Genomic DNA, 26,395 nt, shown 5'->3' with positions numbered 1-26,395 from the left:
TTTTGCTGTAGCAGTACTTATTCAGCAAAAAGAAAATCAGAACTTTGGGCTAGGATCTTTGACCCATACACATGCTGGAGAGCTCCTTACTACAATAAATCTTGGGACAACTTTCAAAATAAGGTACTATTCACTGTACAAGAAATAAGGGAAAGGGTAAACACTGGCCTTTAGAAACTGGGGGAATCCCCCCCCCAATACAATGTGTAAATGGCACAGAGGAAGGGACAATACCTGGGGTAGTGCAGCATAGTGTTCTGAAACCTGTGGGGGCTCTGACTGTTTACACACCACCTAAGGCTCTGCCCTGAGAACTGTTCTTCAGAAGCGTGGCTCCAATAAGGGAGTCAGAATCATAAAGAAACCCCAGTGCACACATATTGTTTCTGACGACAGCTTTGAGTGCCAAAAACACGTGATTCTACTGGTATGGAATAAGAGGTTTTAAAACCTGTTCAGCTGCTGATTCTAAAAGATCAGAGGGGTAGCCGTGTTAGTCTGGATCTGTAAAAGCAACAAAGAATCCTGTGGCACCTTATAGACTAACAGACGTTTTGCAGCATGAGCTTTCGTGGGTGAATACCCACTTCTTCAGATGCAAGTGAAGTAGTGGGTATTCACCCACTGAAGAAGTGGGTATTCACCCACGAAAGCTCATGCTGCAAAACGTCTGTTAGTCTATAAGGTGCCACAGGATTCTTTGTTGATTCTAAAAGAAATACTAATCAGGGCATGGGACCCCTTCATAAATCTTCCCTACTCAAAGGGCCAGATTCTGAAACCTTTACTCAGCTTGGGTAGTAGTTTAATCCTCTGGTAGTGCCATTGGTTTCAATGGGATTCTTCATTAAGGTTGGGCCCTAAGAAATTAAGGGTTATGGGCCCAATCCGGCAAACTCTTACTCAACAGAGTAGTCTTTACTCATGGAAATGGCCCTATCAATATCAATAAGATGCCTCATGGGTCTTCCCACAGAGCAAGATCAAATCAGGAAGTAAATAATTCTACCTGGACCTGCCTGTATTACAGTCAATGGCAAAAATCACATTGACTTCAATGGATGCAGAACAAAGGTTCATTGTGTCCTGGGATAACTTGAAAACCATTTGGAATGTTGAAAAAATAAACACTGAATACTACCAAGATTATCTAAAATATAGACCATAACAGAGTTTCATAATATTATTGGCTGTGGTGAATCATTATTGCTTTATTCAAATTGTAATTAAAAAAAAAGTTGGGGAAATTCTGCAGTAATATGCCAGTGAATATTCATTTGAATTTTTAAATATTGTGACTACTTTGTCATTGTTTCCTTGTGCTCCCACATTGGTCTGTCTCTATCAATCTATTGTTTCTTGGCCCTGCCCCAAAGATCTGCCAGTCTATGGCTATGACATCTTTTTACATTTTTGTATATTGCCACTCTAATAGGGTCCTGGACCATGACTGGAGCTCCTAAGTATTACCACAGTAGAAGAAAGAAAGAAAGAAGTTGTTTACTTCAACTGTATGTACTTCCAATTTGTTTCACTTTCTGTGAATATTTCTGTGAATGGATAAAAAGAATTATGCTCATTCATTTGGTATTGTGTGACCTACATGGACAATGAAATCTAACCAACACAGCTTCACCAATTTTGAATGTCAAATTCCTCTAACCACTTGATGAGGCTCAATCTCAGTTCCAAGAATTATTTCTTCAGAAAAAATGAGGAAATCTTAATCTACTCATAGGCAAATGTAGTACAGGGGGGGAAAACGGGGAAATTACTGAAGAAACTAATCACTGGGAATCATTTGCCCTAATCTTCTGACAGCCAGAGGTCTCATCCCAGCATTGCTTTGTCTTCAGGAAATCTGCAGCCACTCCACATAAGACTGTGGTCTAAAGAGGGTTGGGCTTGTTTATTTGTACTTAGACTGGAAACCTCCATAAATAAATAAAAATCCAGGTGCAACAAGAAGTGATGCTAAGTGACTCAACAGGTGGCACCTCGCCCACTGAGTCAATACTGGCCCGGCAAGGTGCTAGGACACACTGTGCTTCTGCTGGTGCCATCTGCTAGAGGAGACATAAAACAAGTGGGTGGTTGTAAAGCAAAATAGCATGGGACCATTTTTGTCGTATTTCCTTTTTTCCCCATTGTCAGGTTGCATGCTTTGGGCTTGCACAGGGGGAAATGAAGCTGTTGGAACCCACTCCGCAGTGGTAGAAAGAAAGTACACCTGATGTACAACCCCATCTCTTCCAAGTGTTCTCGGAGCCTTCCAGTGAGCCTAGAAAGTGGGCAGGGCCAAGGCATGCAGGGGATGGGCCGATTCACCTTTCATCTTGGGAACTGACTGGAACTTACAGCTGCTCCCACCTGGTGGAATCATTGGGGAAGGGAAGCAGCAGTAACTCCATCTACCTTTCCCTGTGGTGTAATTTCCCCTCTGATGTAACTGCTCCTCCTGGTGGAGGAAGTAAAAAAACTGCACATGCCCTGCAACCATCAGGGGCGAATCAAGCCTCATACTGATATTTTTTGGCTGCACAAATATTGTTCAGACAAAACAGAAATCATTACCACTGCTTGCCAGGATATCTCATCCACTCCGGAAATGGAAGTGGCATCTCATTTGGTGCAAATGGGCAAGGAACTGTGGGTGTGATCTCAGCCTTCCAGCTGGTATTGACATTGGCATCCCTGAGATGGAAATGCAGGGGCCAGACCCACCTTTCTTTTGCATTCAAAACACAATGGCAGCTGAGTTGAAACTGCCGGTGTGCAAGGAAGGCAGGACTAGGCCCTACATTTCTGTTTGGATATGGACTGGTCACAGTTCCACTCATGCTGTCCAAAGCCAAGCTGCGACACTGATAGCCAGGGTGAGACATGGAGGCTAACATGGCTTGCAGTGTGGCTGCATGCTGTTTTAAAAAGATGCTTCGTGCCAGCACAACTACATGACTCTATAAATCTATTGTCATACTTCGTTTATTTGCCATTACATAATTTCCAGCTGCATAAATCAGCCCTCTGCGTGGAGACCAATTTTCCACAGCCTGGCAGATTCGAGTCAACTTTGAACATCACTGCTGGTCAGTTCTTTATTGCTTCCTCAAAGACTTAAATCTTTTTACTTTTAGAAGATACCCCTTGGTCTAAATAAAGTCTCCAGTCTCGTTCTGAATTGCATATCCTCATTTTTTTTCAAAGGAAGCAAGATCTATGTGCTTTCTTATGAAACCATTTTCTTCTTGGCAAAGTTTATAAAAAGGCCGTACTTTAGCAATTTAAGCTTTTCTTCCTGGAGGCACAATACCCAGACAGGAGGAAAAGTAAGTCAAGAAGACAAAATAAACACATTTTTCAGGAGGACTCTAAGCCAACTGGAACTACCAGTGAATGTTTGAGAGACTAGCTGCTTATGATATGTGCAAATGCCTGCCTGCCATGCACACCACGGAAGCACACACACAATTGCTGTGTTTCAGAGGATTGAGGAACCGTGAAGAGGCAGCTGGAAAACCACTGCAGACATAGCAATTCTTCCCCTTCTGCTCCACTAATAGCCATGCACACTTCAGGAGCAGTTGTGCAAGCGGATCTGAAGGGAGAATTGAGCTCCTGTTCACACAAGAGGAGAAGGGGACTAGCTCCAAGTTGAAAATGTAGCTTTAAAATATTCGAAATTATCCTTCCTCTGGGTGAGCAATCCCTAAGGCTGTACACAAATTTTGCTCCCCATGCTATATTTAAAATAGTAAGTAGTATGTATGTCTTCACCCACTTAAACACAAAGGCTCATTTTGGAGATTGCGTCAAAACAACTTCATCAGTGGAGGTGATCCACATTTCCTAAAAATACCTCAAACCCTAAAAAATAGCCCAGATGTGTACAGCTATATATTAGTTTTGGAAATACACTGGTGATAACTAAAACTAACTGGCATTGACTTCAGTAGGACTACTTGCGTCTCACTCATTCACTTTAGTGGGAGTAATCAGTGTTACCAGATCTTCATCTGAGAGGAAGAGAAGCAGATTCCTACCAAACTGTGGGTAGAAGGAGGCATTTCTGACTGCTGTCACTATCAGGTCATCCAGGGTTAATGAATCTAGCAGAACCTCCAGGGTCTATGCTACTTAGATGAATGGGGAAATGGGAGGGAGCTGTCAGCGACCTCAACCCACTTTAAGCAAAGTGGGTGTTTTGGTCCAAGGTGCTGGGGGCAAAGAGAGGAGTGAATTCCAAAGTAGTGGTCCCTTCAAAGAGAACCAAATGTCAGCAGCTCCTTTTATAACCCGTTTGTGGAACAGTTTCAGTTCTTCTGGTGATCACAAATATGGCAGTGTGGCAGACGGTGCAAATGCAAGCCGTGCTCAAGGTTTAGCTACTTTTATTGAAAATGTCACCACATGTGTAGTTTAGGCCTTATAATCTTATTCCATGTTCCAATGTGATTCACAAGGGAGGTAGAAATACAATTATGGTTTCAAGCCCAGTTTGAAGTGAACTGAGAAACATTGTCTATTTAGATAACTCTGCAAAATAAAAGGGGAAAAGAAACCTACTTCTGCATCCTTTCTCTTCCTCTATAACTGAAATTGAGTTTGAAGTTCAGGTTATGCAACAACATAGCATTGTCTCATTTTATTAAGGCCACCAGCTTCTGGAGATCTTGGGCTTGTTATTGCTCTCAATTAACACACTTCTCCTCTTTCTCTCTGGAATCCTTCCTGCTGGTTTGCATTGTAAGAAAAACTCCATCTCACAACCTCCGAGATATATTTCAATTTGTGAGGCTGGCTTCATTTTGTAACCCTCCAAACATTATCCATGGTCTCCATGCCGGCATGCCACGTTAATTAGAGTGAAATTAACAGAAGGAAAAAAATCACATTGCTTTTTTTTTCCCCCTTATGGGCTCGTGTGTGTGAAGAAATCTTTTCTTTTGCATATTAAGAAAGAAAAGAGTCAGCAAATGAAGCCAGACAGTAGCTGTGTCTTTTGGCAATGGGAGTAATCTAATAAAACATCACCTCTCAAAGACCAAAAAAAAAATCACCTCTCTGGACACCGGGTAACGTCACCTCAGCACGAAATATATTCCACTTTTGGTTTGTGTTTTTTGGACCAATGCAGCTTAGGGTGGTTGTTATCCCAAGACCATGCCACCAGAGTTGGAATTAATAATATAAACGGTGAGCCCAAGCTCTGATTGACAGCCCTGATTCTGTTAATACCCTCTAGTGAGTCTTCTACCACGGTCAGAAGTTAAAATTTATTTTGACAAGCTTTCTGCTGGTTACGGAGGCTAGAAGCTTTATACTGGGGTATCCCGTGATTAAATATCTGGCATAGATTATCAAAAACTATAGGGGTAGGCAACTAAGGCCTCTTGATGACAAACTAGATCCTGCAGTGCATACAACTTGGTTTTAATTAAGTTATTACTTTCTTTAATGGGAAGTAGCTGTGCCTTTGTTCTTGTGCAAGTCAGCAGACAGTTACTGAGCATGGAATGTAAGCAACTCAATTAAGTAAAGGCTGCCTTGATGGATGCTGGGATGGACACAGAATTTGCCCCCTAAAGTACCTGCTGGTTTCTGTTTCACTCAGTGGCAACTGCCTCTCTGCTGGAGGATTCAGGATTTCTGGGGTGACAATGTCAAGGCACATGAATTTCAACCCTGTGGGGGTCAGAAGGAGTAATTCATGACTAAGATGGGAGCTACTGGACTTAATCAATGGAACCATAGTAATTAAAGACAGAACGATCTATGAGCTCATCCTTTTTATTCCTCAGTCATTGCAGGTTTGCTCCCCACGGTTTCTTTTCCTGTGCTCTGTCCCCTCCTGTTTCCAATGCTGCATCAAACAAGATGGGTATTTCAAAGAGGAATCACATAACAGGTTTCTGTATTTTGTCTCTGAATAATCCGTTGGACTGATGGATCCAGCTATAATCTATGGCTAACGGGTGATATTCATCCATTAACTATCACATAATAGAAATACTGCATGGGGTGAATTGCCCCCAGCTTCTCTAGAGAACCAAGCACTGACCTAGCAAGCTAGGCCCTCACTATCATGAAGAGCTACTTAGCCTGATTCTGATGTTGCTGACACCCAATTTACCCCAATGTAACGCCACTGACTTCAATGGAGTTACTGCTGAGCTCAATCCAATTGTCTTTTTTGACTTTTATGAAAAATAAATAAATAAAAACATAACTAGTAAAAACACTGAGCAAGAACGGAGGGACCCAAGCTGCAGGCGAGTTGAAGTCAATGGCCCATCGAGCCAAATTTGGGGCCTCAGTACATTATGTTTGGGGTCCCATTTCACTTTATTTACACAGGCGTTACAGATGTTTGGGGGGGGGGCTGACCTTGGGGCTCCGCTCTCCCCTGACCTTGTCAGCCCTTGTACTTCATAAGAGCATGCCCTGAATAAGCATTTTAAGATTGATGGCCCCTGTGAAACCTCCCTGCTTTTGCAGAATGGTTTAAATCAAACCCATATACTCTATTCTACATACTGCTAAAGAAACTCCACTGGTTTATTCTTAGCTTGAAGAGTCAGTGTTGTTTATCAAGACTGAACTTACAGAGAGCCCTTTCTCAGCGTATGGCGAGAGCATTATTGCACAGTATTAACTAACAGCAACAAACAGCCTAGAATAAAGCAATACCGCAGCAGTGTTTAGTGGGGATCTGGATGACTGTGCACTGAAGCACAGACTTCACATATGGTCACGAGAGTCTCTTGTGCAGAGAGGTAGCAGCCCAAATCTTATTGCAGACTATACACTTTACATTTAATTAATCAACAAAGAAGCAACCTCCATGAAGATTTTACTGGAAAAACAAGGAGTCAGGCTGATTTCAAAGCCACAAATGGAAGAATTGCCTCGATAATAGTCTACTTATGCCTAGATCTTTAGGCTGTCTCTCACTACTTTGCTTCACAAGGTATTGTTGAACTCAGAGCCTCTGGTGTTAGAACCACTGAGGCAATAGATTCTCTGTGTATTCTCTTGTTTTAAAAAACAGCAAAATCAGTTTAAGTGGCACAGGCAAAACCGCACAAGTGATGCTGAAGGAAGGCCATCCGGGTGCTCTGCTACACTGGCTGACATCGCTGGAGACTGGAAGGGAAAGTCAAAACTATCCAGGGCAGCTCAAGTCCACATTCACTGCTCTGAATATTTAGAGTGGGAGTTGGCTGCTATTTGGTAGTGCTTGGATGTCCCAGTCAAGATCAAAGCCTCATTGTGCTAAGCACTCTACAAACACACAGTGCCTGCCCTGAAGATCTTTTAATCCAAATAGGCAAGATGGAAAAAGGCTGGGGAGAAAGGAAGGACTATTAGCCCCATTTTACAGACAGGAAACAGAAGCTCTGAGAGAAAGGAAGTGATATACCCAAGGTCACACAGGGAGTTTGTAGTAGATCCAGGAACTGAAGCCAAATCTCCTGCATCCGAGTTCAGTGACTTAACCATAACTGCTTCTGCATGAGCTATAACAAATACCAACAAAATTCAGATGGAAAATGGATGATGGGTAAACATGGGACTCAGGTACCTAAGGACATGTCAACACTGCACATTAAGTCTGGGATTGACTCAGGTTTGAGCCCAAGTCCACCTTCTGTCCACTCACAAATCAGTCTGACACTGCTTAGCAAGCACTCAGGACCTAGGACCCTACTAGAGGGGTGGATCAGAGCCTGAGTCTCATTGAGACTTAGGTCCACTTTCTGACATTTTGCAGTGTGGACACATCTCAAGCACAGAGGTGAGTCAGAAGGTCTGTATAGTGACATATGGATGTGTTAGCATGGCTGTGAGAACTGCATTCAGCAACTGTAAGCCCGGGTTTACATGCCATGTGGACTCTCAAGAATGGGATCAGAAACAGAGTCCACAAGCCTTGTCTTAGTGTGCATTGTAGACATACTCCAAATGACGTAGAAACTTTTGAATTTTTTACCCAGAATGAGGGGCTCAGCTTAAAGAGTGTGTGTGCTTGAACAACTTTTCCAGTGTATTAGACATTACTTGTTTATTAGGATTATATAAATATCTATAGAGATATCTCCATTTTTATATTAGAAGCTATTATTTCATTGCTTACTTGTGCCTGTTCCTTTTTTTTTTTTAATTTCTACTTGCATTTTGGTTACTACGATCTTTTCTTAGACCAGACATTAGCATCCTGTTATGCACAGGGCTGGCGCTTCCATTTAGGTGACCTAGGCAGTCGCCTAGGGCGCCAGGATTTGTGGGGGGCGGCATTTTGCCAGGAGGGCGGCAGGCGGCTCCGGTGAACCTCCCGCAGGCGTGCCTGCAGAGGGTCCGCTGGTCCCACGACTCCGGTGGAGCATCCGCAGGCATGCCTGCAGCAGGTCCACCGGAACCCCGGGACCAGCGGACCCTCCGCAGAAATGGGACGCCTGCGGGAGGTCCACCGGAGCCACGGGACCGGCGGCGAAACGGGTAGAGCCGGCCCTGCGCCTAGGGCACCAAAAACCCTGGTGCCGCTCCTGGTTATGCAGGCATAAACTTGAATTGGCCAGGTATTTTCCAAAGAGAATGGAAAATTAATGGGAAATGCAGTTTCTGCAAAATTCAAATTTTCCACAGGAAAATTTAGATTCTGCCAAAACATTTCAATTTTCCATCAGGAAGACCAGGAGCTGAAATATTTCATTTGAGTCAGTTCAACATTAAACAACTTCTTCCCATAGTGCCACTTTTTGTCTCATGGGAATTGCAGCTCAGGTACTTCATGGCTAGCTGACAACCTCCATGAAGAAACATGGTCTCCCCTATCCAGTTCCATGGTGCACCATGGGAATCACATACTCTAGGTGCATCATGGGAGATATAGGGGATGTCAGGCCTGTTTAAGAGGAGAAATAGAGGGGCCTAGTTAAATCCTGATATTTTACTTTGTCATTGATTAATATTCAGGTATCCTTAAAGCAATTATGAAATTGCACCTTTAGTATGGGAAATGAGAACCTGATCCCTAAATACTGCTAGACTATGCACTCTTGTAAATGGAATACGTTTTTAACTAAATCCTTTGTTGGCCCTGAGACTGAAGTTTCTCATAAAAGAAAGCAGCTATGGGATCACTGCAATAGCATGGCTGAACTAAACATGCTTAACAAAGTTTCCCTTTGTCAACAACATTTTGCTGAAGTTCCCTTATAACAGTGTGAGTATCAGACTTCAGGCTAATCTCCGTAATTCTTTAACTAGAGATTTGAACTTTATTAAACAATGGTTTTCTCCGGGGCTGAAAAGCCATCATATGGTGGAATGTTCCTCATCATGGAAAATTCAGACACTCCCTTCTCCACATCAGAAGACAACTGTGAGGCATGCCAGTGTTGAAGAACAGAAATGGTAACTGAAGTCCGAATACATTTCAGCTGAAATACTTCTTTTACCACATCTGCCCACGGAGTGTGTGGGGAAAGGCATGTTACTTGAAGTCAGCTCAAACTGCTTTGCTAACCATTAATTAGCTTCTAGTTATAATTATAGATTTTTGCAGTGGCCAGTGTTGTGTCCCATCTATAACTGCTTACTGCAGGCCAGGAATTAGCGAGACACTGTGTGATATATTTAGTCTGTGTTAAATTAGTCGGGGAGCTGGAGAACCAAAGAAAACCACAGGGTCTGTCTGTGTACAGTGAGCTCAGTAAAGAATCCCCTTTATGTTCCTCTTCTCTACCAGAAGACACACTGCACTCACTACATTTAATCATGGTAACCCTGATTTTGCTTTTGGCTAACATTCCCCTTTCATAGTTTGGAAGAGAAAATGTATTTGCCTGCTTGAATCTTGGGCTTTGATCAGGACTGTCACAATGCTGATCTCAAATGCAATTCTTCCATGTGCCTTTGGCAATGCACTAGTCTTAGAGATGGTCAAAACTTTGTTGTGGAAATATTTGGCTTTTGAACAAAAATTTAAATTTTGATGGAAATTTTTCTTTTTGACAAAAATGTTTTGGATTTCTTTTGGGCGGGGTGGGGAAAAATTATTTTTTGTTTACATTTAATAAAAAAAATCACACATATATTTTGTTTGTTTCTTTTGCCCGTAATTTTTTGCGGAAAATATATAGCAGTTTCAACCAGTTCTAACTGGGCTGAAGAATAGGGAAGATGTACTTTTCAAAGCCAGTCTTATAAATCCCTTAAAATGTGCTTCCTAAAGCAAAGTAACAGCAAAGTAACAGTGCAAAGAAAGCTATGATGGGCCTACCAATTAATATAATGCCAGGTTGAACTGTAGATATGTGTTTTCGATCATTAAGATGGAAGCCCAATGAACTATGAAGAGTGTTTTCCAAGGAATGCCGCTACATGGCTGGCAATCACAAGGCTGCAAAAAGCTTCAGTGTCATAAGATCACCAGTGATGAACATAAACTGATTGTCCAGCCAGACCATCTAAAGGACCCACATATACATAGACCAGGGTGGCACTTGATCTGCAAGGAGGCTAGATCCCTTTGGAATTTGCTGTGATGATGAGGATCATGATGTACCAGCACAATACCATGGATATTTAAGGGACATTGGAACCTCAATGTGTCACAATGAAACAAAGATTTATGTTCTTTTATGTGCAATGCAATAGCCATCAAAACTTCTCATTGCTTAAGAGACGTTCTATGTACAAAGCACTAAGTCATATTAACATAGTTCATCTGCTGCACCAGCTGATGATCTGGCCCTCTACATTTCATCATTTTGTAATTAAATCTTATCAGTTGAAAACTTCCTGCTAGTGGTAATGATTGTTGGATTTTGTCTCTTTGGTCTTGGTGTGTTAGGTGTTTAGCTGAAGCATTGAATTATTGTAGAAGCCTCAATTTATGAGCACATTCTTCACATCCTCCTTTTAAGTCCCAGTTGGAAATGAGTTTGTTGGGTCTCTCATCCTATTTTGTAGTGGATATTGGTTCACATTCAAAATACTGTCAAAACAATTGAAATATCTGATACTATTGAGAGTCTCTGAGGATCAAAAGAAGCTCACACCTGAAATAGAAGAATAGAAGAAGCTCACACCTGCATCTGACGAAGTGGGTATTCACCCACGAAAGCTCATGCTCCAAAACGTCTGTTAGTCTATAAGGTGTCACAAGACTCTTTGCTACCTGAAATAGCAAAGTTATAAGACAGATTTAAGAGGATCTATATTGAGTGCTTGTTTTCCTATAAGTAGTGTTATCTGTTCATCACTCTTATTTGCAGAAAAAAAAATAGGAAAACTAATTGCTTTATAATTTATTTGGGAGAATCTACATGAAGTGCAAAATTGAAACTATCTGTGCAAAATTCATAACAGCTAACAACTCCGTGTGTCTTGACTATCTATTTTCAGGTTATCTACCCCGCAGAATGAATCTCCAAACCTCTGGGATTAAAGAGATATTTTGGGTCAAAAGTAGTACATGACGGGGCATAGGAAATGTATCTCAGATATTGTGGAATTGTGATGTGACAAATTAGTTTCAGATTTTCCGAGCTTATTCAAAGGTCATTTTGGCAACCATCCTACTGAGCCTGTTCTAAAACAGTTGCATCAAGATGTCTTTTTTTTTAAGGTTGCATCCACAACTTCCAACATTATGCTCTCTCTCTTTCACTAATATAGGTACAAATATAGGCTGTTACAATGGTTTTGCTTGTAGGCAAACTCCCATCGGCATCAAGATTTGGCCCAGAGGCTTCATCTTGAATTCATTTGCGTGTGGCATTTGCATGCTGATTTCTTTGACTCCCTAATGGTTCGATTTCAAAGCACATCTTTCCCTTTTATCTTCAGCTGAATGAGACATCTCAATAAGCGCCAGATAAAGACGGAAGTCCTTTCTCTGAAATCACACAGGCATGGCCAGCTGTGATGAAAACTGGCTGAAGTTTCACAGGCTGCTTGTCTGCCCTCAAGCTGGTGCGTTAGCGCCTTTTATTTTTGGAGGAACAGAGAGGGGAAAAAAGACATTTCTTGCACACATGGTAGCCAAAACAGCTGAGCGTCTTCTACTGTTTATTTTTCCTTCCAGAAGTTATTTTTGATTAAAACACGGACACAGAGCATACGTAGTTACTAGTAACAATTAAATACATGATTTGCATCAGATAGGTTATTAGGTGGTAAAACACTCATTATATTGGGGATACACTTTGCCTTTTGCTTTTGAACCTTTGAGTTGCAGGGTGGACATTATTTAGTTGTTTGACAGTAGAATGCCCTTGTGCTACTTTTCTGACTTCAACAAGTCCTGCTTGTATGATTTTCCCTTCAGATATTCTGTTGAATCCAAGCAACAAGCTCTCTGGCACTGAAAAAATAAAGGCTATATTTGAACCAATTATCCGTGAGTGAAATTCTCTCTAGTTTATAAATTAGTCAGCAGGCCCAACAGGATGGTTTTATAAAGGCAAGGCTCTAGTTCAAGGATAACAGAATGTTGCATCTTTAGAATAATACCACTAAGAGCATCAGGAAGGTCTACCACTATGGGCGTACCATAGAGGGTTCAGCACAGGGCAAATAATAATCACACCCAATCTGGCAGTGACACTAGAAATGGGCCAGGATCTAAACACCCCACATATGCCAAAAACGTCTACACCGTGATGTAATTCCCCAAATGATCTGCCCTGGAGGAAAGGAGAGATTAAGCTTTTTTTTTTTTTTTACAAAGTTATTGAAAACATATTGAGTTCCAGCTCAAAAGGTCTTGACATGTGGAGAGTAGTTTAAAACCTGAAAGGCCAAGTTGCTTGTTGGGATTATAGACTGTGTAGACTGAATAACATTTGCTGATTTTGGTCTCATTACAGCCCAGTGATGCGGTTTGCACAGATTCTTGTTTGGCATTAGCTGCTCTCTATAAAATCAGTGAGTTAGACCCACTGATTCATCTTTGGCCTTGCTTTGCACAAAGGTTTGGGTGAAAACACAAACGCTAACGATGCTGCCAAACCAACGCCATTTCATGAGCCATTCTGCAGGACAATAAGGAACTTCAAGTGGTTAAATTCCTTGGAACAGGGAAAGTCAGATGGGCTCATCTCAAATAAGCTTCCCATCTGGGAAATGTCAAGGTTTCTCCTAATGTTTTTAAGGGTTTGTAATGTGGGTGATCGCTTGCATGCATGAAAATAGCAAGGGAATGCAATATTTCCTAAGGTATGTGTGGTGGAGCCCTCTGGTCCAGCTGTATTTTCCTTGTCATGTTCTTGAATTCTGACACCATTTAGAACATGTCAGTTACTACCATATAAAATGCATTTTCATTCTGTTCCTCGGATGAAAACTGCATTAAGGCAGAAGAGAGAAACTGCAGACTCTGGACCTATCAGTGAGGTCTCCTTTTTTTTATAACATATCATTTCATGGGGGATGGTGGAGGTGGGGGTAAAACTCAGCTTGACACCATCCTAAAAATGAGAACGTGAAACTCTGGGCTGGATGCCACAGAGGAAGAAAGAGAATGATGACATTACTGTCACTACATTACCACACGCTGTAAATTTAAGTTAGCGGTAGGGAGTTTAAGCACTATTTCTGTCTGATTCATTAAAAAAAATACAGTAGCTGTGTGGGCACAAAACTCTGTTTTTTTTAATGTATCTGATATATGATTGGAATTGTGTATTATGCTCTATCCTGAGGGGGAGAGGCCTGTATTTTCGGTTACTCCTAGATTTATATCCATTGCCTTCTGAGGGTAGAACTAACACCTCCGATGTTTTACATGCTTAAGGGGAAGCCTCTTTGAAATGTGCGGGCCAGATCCCTAATTGGTATAAAACAGATATAGATCCATTGAAATTACTCATTTACTCCAGGTTAGGTTCCGGCCCTATGTCTGTGAGTGTCAGGAAGAGAAAATATTAACCATTAACCTGGGATCCTTGCTGTTCAGCCCTGGTGGTTTTCAGGGCCCCAGGGTAGTTAAGGATTCTAAGGAACTTCAAAAACCCCACAAAAAATGATATAGTATAAATGAGTCATATGTCCACATGGTGGTTAGCATGGCCACTCATGGAAGTTGTAATCGTAGTATTATTTAGTACAGGCTACACGAAATGGGGTGTGGGAAGGGGAAATAAAGTATGGTGGATTAGTATCTATCTGACTATCTACCTACCTATATGGTCAACCATCATAATATTGGAGGGTCTTTTGCTCACTGTTTTTCCTCTTCCCTAAAAATCCCATGTGTGTACAATATGCTACAAAGATGGTGATGAGAAGCTGCTGAAAGAACAGGACAATAGCAAAATGTATCCATTAATAATTATCTGGCTGCCCTTGCTCCTATTAATAAGCTTTATGCTTGGGTGGTTGCTGCCATGTTTGATTTGACAATGCATGCTGCTAAGGGAACTTTTAAAAGAAAAGAAAAAATGAGTTTTATATTATTGTTTAAATGATAAGAAATCTGCTGTGCACAGTGCCCCCTTTTGCCTTCTTTAAAATATGTCCACATAAATAGGAGGAGAAAGCTCATCTGGCAGCAAAGCACGGAAACTAAAGTTGGAAAATTCTTCTTGTTATTCTTTACGTCTGCAACTAACATGATATTTCTGGGCTATGTGATTCTAAGGAACAGCGGTGGGCGCTCGCTGGGTGTCTGCCCCATTTAAAATAAGCAGCTGCAAGCTTCCTTGCTCTGCACATTTACACATCCTGGCCAGAGACACTGCTGCGGGAGTCTCCAAAATGCAGGCTTTTCAGTGAATAAATCTTTACTTGACTGGACGAATGTGGTTGCGAGAGTCTACAGTGGGATTTCACAAGGGATCTGTCCTCTGCCTTTCCTGGTAGCAACTTGTCTGCTGAGACTCAGTTTGGATCTTCTGAACTTGTTTTTACAGGGGAGTATGTACAAAGAAACAAAATCCGGGAGTTAGAGGAAGAAACCATGGGAAAAGTTCCAGGTCTAAATTATGGCTCTGCAGGTGCATTATCCAGGAGAGAGCTCAGTGGAACCATATTCCCTCCTATCTGATGCACCCACACAGGGACAGTGTTGCAGGATTGCAGTGAGAAAGACATAGAAAATGGCCACCAGCAGGTCTGATATTAACACCAAACCACCTCCAACTCTATTAAAGGGTTCTGGGCTCATCCAAAGATTTTTTACCCCAAAAAGGGAAAAGGATCAGCGGTTCCATGGAGTCAGCTAGGAACTTTTCTACTTACTATTGATTTTATGTGGAAACCACGGCATTCAGATACTATGTTGATCTGTGGCAGTATAAAACCCTAAACTAGATCCAGACTGATGCCCCTCCATTCAGTCTAGGATTTTGTCTGTACTATTTGGCATCCTCCATTTGTTGTCCTTACACTCTATAGCATTCAGCAATATTTGTCCAGAACACTACTCCCTGTAAGGCTTTCACTGCAGCGTTTTGAACCCTTTACTGTAGTACTATTGATAAAGGTATTCATCAGACTTTACTGCAGTGGCTTGTAATGGAGAGCTGCTCACTTGGGCTTGCAGGTAAAATAGTGCAGGTGAGCTACACAAAATGCAAAATCCCCAGTCTTTTTGGTGAATCCTAGACACACTGGTCATTTCCTTTGTCAGTGAAAGCCAGTTCATTAAATAAAAATGCACAAATTCCAAGATACCATATGAAGACACCCCTCCCCCCTTTAATTTAAACAGTGTGCCAAATTCTGCTCTCTTATGGTGGTGACACCTCACTGAAGTTAATGGATTTGCTCCAGTCTAGCTGCATAACACAGTTTTTCTCCCAGTACTATTTTCTGGTGAGCATGAGCAAACAAAAACGTCATGCACACAACAGCTAAGCCACAATCTCACAGTTAACAACTGTACAACCAACAGACAAAATAAATACACACATGAAGGAACAAGACAGACATAGTACTAATCCCATCAAACTCCCTGTGCAATTAGATACTTCCAAGAAACAGGACCAAATTTCCTGAAGTGTCTTACACTTATCATTGACTTGTCATGTGAGATTTTCCAAACACACTCCAGCTTGAATACCATTCCCGCTGACTTCCAGTTCTTGATGATTCATCTATTAAACAATCATACTAGCCTTTGGAAAGGAGCAACCTGTGTGCAGCTCATCTCAAAGTGTTCTCTATTCTATCTCTATTTTAATCACAAGTAAAAAGAATCTAAGATCTAAAGAGCTAGTTCTCAGCATCCTCAGTGCTATGTTACTGAAAAGCCCAATGGCCTGTGTTAATTTTTACACACACAGATGTTTTTAACCTGCAGCCATTGCATGCTTAGGGCCAGAATTACAAGTGCTCAGTACCCCCAATTAGCACCAGATTTTCAAAGCTCAGCTCCCATTTAGGCACCGAGATATGGGCCAGATTTTCAAAAGAACTTTAGCACTCAATGTGTTGAGCATTTTTGAAAATCCAGATGCTTATTTTGGTGTTTAAATGAAATCTGACCTCTTTTGAAAATCTCGCCCGGATCGGGGGTGCTGAGCCCTTCTGAAAATTCTGCCCCTAATTTGCAATATAATTTTGCCTCTCTGTAGACTGTATCTGAAAATTATACATAACACACTGATAAACTGATGATCATAGACCTCCACAGAACCAATAGGGGGACACACCATGTCATGTGAAATCAGAAATAGTCTTTGAGCAGGGCTTGTGCAGACAGGACTCACCTTTTTATGCAGGATTAGGAAAGTTAAGTGTTTATGGACAAAATTAAATTTATCGCTTGGATTTATTTATGTCTGCAATGGAGTATGTAGAATTCCATATAAAACGAAGTGGGTTATATGGAAAATAGTTTCCTTATTAACATTTTATGGGATTCCTGAACAGCATGCATTCTAGGTATTGTAATATACCATAGAGAAAAGCAAGGTAATACATTGAATAACATACACAATGCTTTGTGTATGTTGTCTAATCTGATTGTCTGGGATTAACTTCAGCACTATGGGATAAACTATATTTATCATGCACCCTGATGTATCTCACCTGCATATTGGTACATAAACATACCTTATTTGCACAGATTTTAACATTCCAAACCTCTAAGCAACTTCAAGCCACCGCCTTTAAAAAAACAATAATACAAAATAAATTGCCCAAGCAATGCTTCCTTCTTTCTATCCCAAACGTGGAATTTCCCCTTAAAATTATTGTGTCCTAGTCCCAAATCAAGAAATATTCTGCATTAAACCAGTTGCAAATTTACCTTATTATTCACCAATGTGCTATAGCACACACACAAAAAATAGGACTCCCCCTTTATAATGGGATATAGGTTTGGGTCAGATCTTCAACTGATGTAAATCAGCATAGCTGCACTGAAGTAAATGGACTCATGGAAATTTATTATATGTATTACAATAGCAAATAAGGTTCCTAACTGAGATCAAAGTGGCAGAATGCTAGACATTGCTCGTGCACATAACAGGAGACAGCATCTGCCCCACAGGGCTTACGGTATAATACAAAAGACAGACAAGTAGAAGGAGGGGTAGCAGAGGAGGATAGATAGGAAAAGTTTTGTTTGTGTGTAAATGGCAGAACAGGAAGTCAAACCCAACTCTCCTGATTCCCAGTTCAGTGTCCTGCTGGGTACTGTCTCTACTGTCTGGCCCTTTGTTTCTTACCCTAGGAGACTGTGAGACCGCGGACCCTAAATGCACCCTGTTAGGTATGGAACATGAATGTAAGCAAATTTTTATCATTTTTTTTCAAATAGCCTATACTTTTTCTGAAAGACACATACATAGCACTCAAGATATGAAAGACTTTGCAGGCAAAGGGATGCAAATAATAGTGCCAATAAATTTTGGAAAAAAATGTTTAAAACATTTATAAAATAGTGTTCCTCTAATAAGCGACAAAGAGTCCTGTGGCACCTTATAGTCTTACAGAAGTATTGGAGCATATCAGATATTAGGAATGGCAATATACAAAAACCTGTAGGAGAACACTTCAATCTCCCTGGACACACAATAGCAGATTTAAAGGTAGCCATCCTGAAGTAAAAAAAAACTTCAGGACCAGACTCCAAAGAGAAACTGCTGAACTTCAGTTCATTTGAAAATTTGACACCATCAGCTCAGGATTAAACAAAGACTGTGAATGGCTTGCCAACTACAAAAGCAGTTTCTCCTCCCTAGGTGTTCACACCTCAACTGCTAGAAGAGGGCTTCATCCTCCCTGACTGAACTAACCTCGTTATCCCTAGACTGATTCTTGCCTGCATAGTTATACCTGCCTCTGGAAATTTCCACCACATGCATCTGACGAAGTGGGTATTCACCCACGAAAGCTTATGCTGCAATATTTCTGTTAGTCTATAAGGTGCCACAGGACTCTGTCACTTTTTACAGATCCAGACTAATACAGCTACCCCTCTGACACTTGTTCCTCTAATGTAAGTGTCAAATACAGCCTATATTATGGCATGAACTGGTCTAATAATTTAGATGACTCATATGACTCACACATCATTTCACTACTTGTGAATAGAGCTGAGGGGTTAGGAGAAGGCGGAAAAATAGTGAGGGGGGAAATTTGTGAACATGTTCTGCAATCTACCCCCCCCCTTTTACTATTTCAATAATTCAACATTTTGGAACTGCAACCAGATTTTATCACTGGGTAAAAATCCCAGGGAGCCTGGGGAAGGAGGGGAAAAATTTGAAAATAGTCAACATTTTTCCCATTTTTTTAATTTTGAAATTTCATCAAAATTCAAAACGTTTTGCCCAATTCTAAATGGTAACCCACATCCAAGCCAATAAAGTCACATTATCTTTTTTTTTCTCTTGCATATGTACATTATCTTGAATGCTTAGGTACATGGACACACACACTTTTTAAAGGGCTTGGAGCAGAGAAACTCTGTCCACCATCATGAAGATAAAATTAGAAAATGAATATTTGGCTCATGCCAGTTCCAGCTCTTAAATCTGACTCTCTTCAGAAATGTGTTCTTATGAATGCTTCCCCGGGGTTAATAAATGAGATATTTTTCTGAGATTTTATTTCACCAATTCTCAATTGACAGACTCCTGTGGAATTTTTAATATGGCATTGTTCGTATCAAGCTGCTCAGCATGAGACAGCTTCTTGGACTCATCAGATACATTTATGAAAAGCATTCGGAAGGTCAAGCACATTAAAATATAAGGTCGGACATAATAATAGCCATATTTAGACGGCTGAACGGCTTAGGCTTTCCCAGCAGGTGAATGGTCTAAGCAGCCAACTAAGAGTTTCTGTCACAGTCAACGTGTCTCTCCTCTGTTACAACCTGTAGAGCTGGTAAAAATGAGCAAGCAGGCACATCTTTAAGAGGTGGCATTTGGTGGTGAGGAAAGAAATAAAAATCAGCTGTGAAGAGAACATCGAGGCACATCCACAGGGATCTCCTATGGTATGGCATAACGTACGGTGCACTCCACTCTGAGCCGTGGACACTGCACTTTTTTGTACCTCTTTTATAACAGATTTCTAGTAAGTGATGGGGGTTTGCATATACTAGAATCCCTCTGTAATATTGACAGCCTGGATTCACTCTGATCTCCATTTGAACTCTGTCATCTATTGCAGGCAAGTCTGCTGTATACCAAAGTGACCTGGGAAGCTGACATATAGGGAGGGGACATTCCAGAGCCAATATATCATTGGTGAAGGAAAACCAATGGGACAGATCTTCTGCTTGTGTAAAAATGTCATAACTCCATTAAAGACAATGATTTCTAATCAGCCAACTGAGAGTTTAGGGCAAGGTGACGAACATACTTCGCTATTGCCACCTGGTAAAGATGAGCAAGCATGTACAGCTTTAAAAGGAGGCATTCAGCAGTGATGAAAGAAATGGAGAGGACAGCTAGTCATAGATATATGACAATTTTCACCAGCTAAGGATCTACCCTCATATCTTTAAAAGTCATTGATGAGGTGGTCGGTATAACAAACTCCCTTAGAGAAATTTGAGGCCAGCGCCACTAATTCCTGAAAGTAGAGACCAGGGAGAAGGATCCTACATCTTGATGAAGCCCCTGACTTAAGCTTGGAAGAGACAAGGATCAGCACAGAGTTATTATCTTCCCCACTCCTTCAAACGCCAGTCCTGCTGAAAAGCATCAGATTCAGAATCTAGAGCTAAGTGCATATGGTCAGAAATAGCAGCAAAGAATCCTGTGGCACCTTATAGACTAACAGACGTAGTTAGTCTACGTCTGTTAGTCTATAAGGTGCCACAGGATTCTTTGCTGCTTTTACAGATCCAGACTAACACGGCTACCCCTCTGATACATGGTCAGAAATGACCTGGGATAGTCCCCCTGCTGTCCCAGCAACGAGGAGATCCAAAATCCGTTTTGCAGCACCCTCTTTGCAATTGCAAAGTTTTAGAACAAATGTTTACTAACCAGGAAGTATCATTCGATTTCTCCCCACCCTATTTTGAAATCCACAATATTTCAAAATTGCAAAAACAAACAGACACCCAGATAATAAAATAAAATCCGGTCTTGTAGTAAAGGGGCAAAAAATAAAAGTCTAAAGAGATTAAAATAATTTTAACAAATAAATTTAAAAAAAAAGTCTCCCCCAAAATAACCCTCTACTGCCACCTTGAGGAAGGGAAACATTATCATGCACCCTGCTTGCTAACAGTACTTGTGCAATTGTGTCAATGTCCAGGAAAACTAATGGCTGATTACTGGGATTCTTTTATATTGCTATGTCTATATGTATCTGAGTGTGTAACTGAGGTATTTTATTTACTTATCATTAGGAGAATGGAATGCAATGGATAATATTTTGTGCTCCAGAGATTAAGAATTGTTTGAGCGGTTCAGGTGCAGATGAGATCAGATTTAGTCCTATTTCAATTATCTGACTAAGCCTCTGAGTTATTATATCAGAAGAGGTGACTTGCCAACAATGCTATTAGATCAGATTTTCCATTGGTGGCAATTGGCATAGCTCTACTGAAGTTAACGGTGCTATGCTGGGTGATCTGGCTATTGTTGTCAGTGGTGTTACGTCAAGATACAGTGACATATCTCATAGTATTGGAATCATAATCCAGCAAGAAATTCAAGAACAAACAGGGTACATCATAGGGGTATATGATGAAGAGGAGGGAGTTCTGCAAAATATGGGTTTGAGATAGACTAAATTATCCACATAGTTTTTCCTGGCCTTCATATCTATGGCTGTATTTGAACTTATTTCCCAATTGTAGCACTGTATTACAGCACTCTGTTCTCAAACATGTCAAACATGTCAGCTAGTTAACAATGAAGGCTCTTCCTTTTTACAGTCCTATCCTTCTTGTTGGTACGGTTTTAGTGCTTCTTTCATGCAGCATTTTCTCCATGGATATGGTACACTGGTGACATATGGAGGGTGCGTCCGAGTCTCATCTTGCATATTGTGAGATGACTTGCAACTTGTGGGTCACAAGTCAATGCATGGTAAAAATGGCTAAAATGTGATACATCCAGTTAGAGCACCGTTCACAACACAGGCAGCCCAGAGCTTATGAATAAGCCTACGATAACAAATCATTGTATGTGCAATTCCTGGTAATATGTTTATCAGTTTTTAGTTTCAATCCTCTGAGGTTTGTGAGGAATAGACCGAACAAAATATTTAAAATGACACAAATAAGTATCTCAAAAGTATCCTTTCCACACGGCGTGGAGGGAAGGTACTTAGTTGTAAAAAGTGATTTTTGTTTTCCACTTAAAGTTGAGTTTGCAAGAAGTAAACAGCTGCTAAAAACGGACTGTACTAAATGCTTCCCTAGTGAATAAGTGTTAGCACAATAATTGGGTCCTAGGCAAAAGGCCTACATAAGGTTGGTGTCTTGGCTTTGCTATTATAAACTGTCTGCTTTGCTTCATTTCCAAACACTGGTGTTTGAAATTAATCACTGTTTTCTTTTGGTTGATACTTGTTTGCTCCACTTCTTAGCTTCTAATGCTTCACGGCATTGACTCAGAAGTCTGTGCCAAGAACTGCATCACATTGATATCAACACAACTCTCACAAATTCAAGCTGGCCCTCAAAATCCATTAGTGCCCCAGGAAATTCAGGAGTTGGAGTCGTGGCAATGGAGAGGTATAGATTTGGTTTACATATGTTGACATGAGGATCTCAGTTGCACCACTTATGAGAGTAACCTCACTTGGTGATGAGTGAGTAGGTTCTCTAAGGGGGAATGGAAAAATCAGAAATGGACCCTGTGTGGGAGCAATGCACTAAGGTGCTGACAGCTTAATGAATAACTAGACTGTTATGACAGTAGGACACCTTGCAGTTCCAAAAGCAAATATTTGAAATCATATGCAATGCAGGAAATGTATGTATGTAGAGAATATGTGGCTTACCCATATCACTAACAGATGGGCTATGTTTTCACTTTAGAGGATTTATTTTGCACAGTGGTGAGTTACCAGGGGTAAGAGTGAATCGACAGCTAGCAACATATGACCTAAACATGGGACAATCAATGAAAGTCCCCTTTTTATGGTAGCCTTGTTGCTCAGAGGGTTGATAAGAGCTAATGGAGCTATTCGCCTCTAAGCCACCAGAACAAATCTGACCCTGATCCAAAAATTCTGGCCAGCTTGTGTGGTGGCTGATATGAAAAAAGTTGGGGATGTATTGAAGATGTATCTGCAAAAAAAAGTCATTGTAACTTGTTGTGTTGAGAACTGTATCTTTAAGTGATTTTGCTTCCCGTACGATGGAACTGCACCATCAAATAAAGAGGATCTCTTACAAGCGCCATGGGCCCAGCTGATTACTGATTACGACAATGACAATTGTTACCTACATGGTCATTTTCCTGGAAATCTGAGGATTTAAATAGACCATGGAGACGGAACTCACCTCTTACACCAACAGGTGTTTCCCCCAAGGTCATGTTTGAGGAGCAATAGCAGGGAATTGTGTGAGGGTCTTTCATTATCATTAATGTATAAGTTTGGGGAATCAGTGGACTTTGCTTTCCCGGGTTATCCATCCAGAATCTTTCACCAGCCTTAAATGTACTGACGTGAATAAAAATAGTCTCTTTTTATATTAAAGCTATCTAGGTAGATTATCTTACCTGCAGCTCTTTTCACTTCCTAGTAGGAATGAAAGAACCTTTTGAAGCCCATAACTTTTGTGATCTTCTTGGATTATTCGCGGGAGCGGGACTCATAGGTTTTGCAGAACTAGCTGGATTTAGTGAACTTTTTCTCCCTCACATTTTAAACCTTTGGATTTTGCAAGGGTAATACAATTTTTTAATTGAGAAAGTCAAGTTGATTTCAGCTTGACATTAAAAAAAAATCGCATATTGTTTTGTCATAGAAAACTTTGCTATGTGTTAGGAATAGGATAACTTCTCCATTCCCAAAAGCTAAATTGGCTACAGTAGGTGCCACATTCATAGTATCTTGTTTAAGAAGCAAATTATCTTTAGAAATTGACCCTGGGTGACTCTGAGTATCAGAGAGAACAAGAAGAACAGGAGTACTTGTGGCACCTTAGAAACTAACAAAGTTATTTGAGCATAAGCTTTCGTGGGCTACAGCCCACTTCATCGGATGCATAAAATGGAACACACAGTAAGAATATATTTATACATACAGAGAACATGAAAAGGTGGAAGTACCCATACCAACTGTAAGAGGCTAATTAATTAAGAGAAGCTATTATCAGCAGGGGAGAAAAACTTTTGAAGTGATAATCAAGATGGCCCATTTCGGACAGTTGACATGAAGGTGTGAGGATACTTTAACATAGGGAAATAGATTAAATTAGTGTAATGACCAAGCCAGCCCCTGTCTCTGTTCAAACCTAAGTTAATGGTATCGAGTTTGCATATTATTTCAAGTTCAGCAGCTTCTCCTTGGAGTCTGTTTCTGAACAAGGTCAACACCTTAGGAAGGTGTAGGAAGGATAGATTAACCCAATGCAGGTCCTTTAAAGAGGGTACTGAATTAAGAAGAAAAGGATGGGGATCATAGAAAAATCAACATGCTCCCTGTGGCAAATTGCCGGCACTACTATGATGGGTCCCGCGCTTTCTCTTCTTGTGGGGGTATTCAGGGTGCCGTTTCTCATCCATGATCTGGGGTATTAACTGTCCCACTAGTATCCCAGAGGAGGGGAGTGGAGAGGGAGGGACCCGGCCCCACCCTCTTCTCCAGGTCCCAGCCCAGGAGCCCTAGGGATAGCGGTAAACCGCTTGAACTAGTGATTCCTTCCCCTGAGCTACTTCCCTCTCCGGCCCTTCAGCTTGGGGGACGCCTGCCCTCGCTCTGCTTGGGCAAGGTTTCTCCCAATCCCTTGTGCCTTGGAGTCCCTCTGCTCTTGTACAAGCCGGGTTTCCCTTTACCTAGGGTCTTGGTCTTCTGGCCTGCCACAGCACTTTTCCAAACTCTCCTCTGCTTCTCTCCAAACTGCTCTCCTTCAAACCGCTCCCTGCTCTAACACCAAACCACACTGCTTCAGCTCCTCCAACTGTCTGATTGAAGTGGGGGGGGGTTAATCAGGTGACTGGCTTCAGGTGCTCTAATTGGCTTAATTGGCTTCAGGTGCTCTAATTAATCTGTAGTAGCCTCTCTTCCCTCTACAGGGAATAAGGCTTTCATCATCCTGGGGCTTACATATCTCCCATCTATCCTCTCCTGCTGCCCTCTGGCCGTGCTATATCACACTACCATAAAACTACAAATGGAAGAAACAATTAAAGCTTGTAAACATATCATTAAGGTCTTTTATTACTGATCCAATTTGAATGAGTCAATTTGGGAATGGAGTTCCACAGTTCATTCAAATTTGGATTTTATACTGAATATAGTATACTATGGTAATAAAGGTGTCGAGCTAACGTTCAAATCCAAGCAGCATACATCATTTCAATCACTCCATTACCTTGCCCACAATTGTCTCTTCTTTACTTCTTGAATGTTATTCATGTCGATGATGGCCTTGTGGGAGATGGCTTTCCACTCCCACATGTATGATATGGTCAGGCTCAATCCTCGGGGACAGAAAAGTCCAACCCAAGCATTTCACATGAGGCTGGCAAGGTAATTGTCTCCTGCAGCTGTCAGGACTAATTATTCAATGCAAACCAGGTCTCAGCATTCATAGTTGCCTGAGGCAAGCAAAATATCCATTGGGCTACAAATCAAGAGTGCAGCATCCTCTTGCATCATGAATCAGTTAAATTAGACAAGCAATTCTAGTGCTAAGTCAACATGGCTTGTGTAAACATCAGTTTGGAAACTGTATTTCAATGGTTTGCTTCACTTTATTTTTAGAAGTCAGTTTAAAAAATAAAATAAAATGTAAGTGAATAAACTGCTGGGGTTGGACAAACCAGTTTGGATCAAATACACACCAGCCTGAAGCCTTCACACACAAAAAAAAACCTTTACCTGAAAATGAAACCTTTTTTTTTGAGGTTTGGAAATGTTTGGTCAACTTTTTAGAGCATGAAATGTGGAGATTTTCTCTCATTTTGTTACAGACCTGAAGCAGAAATATAAGATGCCACAAGAAAATCTGTTCTTACTCATCTGAAACCAGGAGACATTAAGAATCTTGCAAGAAAGCTTGTTCACTTGAGATTTCCAGACCAAAGAGGTTGGGATAAGTTCAGATAAGCCTTGGGAAAGCAAGCATCCAAATATAGAGATGCTTACAACAACCAAACTGAGCCGCTGGACATTAAGAACTTGTTAGCACCTCTTGTAACAGGTTCTTTTCCCATGTATTAGTTAAGAGGCACAGTCTGCATTTCTGTGAAAGATTCGCTATGGAGCTGTGGACAGGCATGACCTGTACCTGTTGATCCTGGGGGCCAGAGTGAGGGCAGAGGCTTCAGCAGATGTTACTGAGCATGTCCAATCCAGGTGAGCATGCTCAATACAAGTCAAGCAGTAACTCTGGGGGGACACGTAACCCTGAATGCCCCCCCTCCATCACCACCTCTGGAGCTGAGCAAAACATTTGTTACAAAACATGATACCAGGCAAAAACTTACCTGTTTTCAACTTTCAGATCTTGAAACTTAGCTCAGTTGTCTCAAAAGAGACAGGCTGAGGGGAGTGGGGGAATAATATATTGGTGGGAACTAATGAAATCAATGGGGTTATTCATGTGTGGAAAGATAAGCATGAATTTAAGAGCTTTGTTGGATGAGGTCCAGAGTGCTCAGAATTTTTCAGGATCAAGCCCATACCCAGGGGAATTTACTCAGATGGGTTTCATATAAAACCAGGGAGTTTTGCTCTGAGCCTGGGGATTCATCTGAACCTCAATGTTCACTTAGAGGATGTGAATCCA

Source organism: Mauremys mutica, chromosome 12 (assembly GCF_020497125.1).
Source record: "Mauremys mutica isolate MM-2020 ecotype Southern chromosome 12, ASM2049712v1, whole genome shotgun sequence".
Classification (NCBI taxonomy): Eukaryota; Metazoa; Chordata; order Testudines; family Geoemydidae; genus Mauremys; species Mauremys mutica.
Note: the sequence above shows the minus strand (reverse complement) of the source record.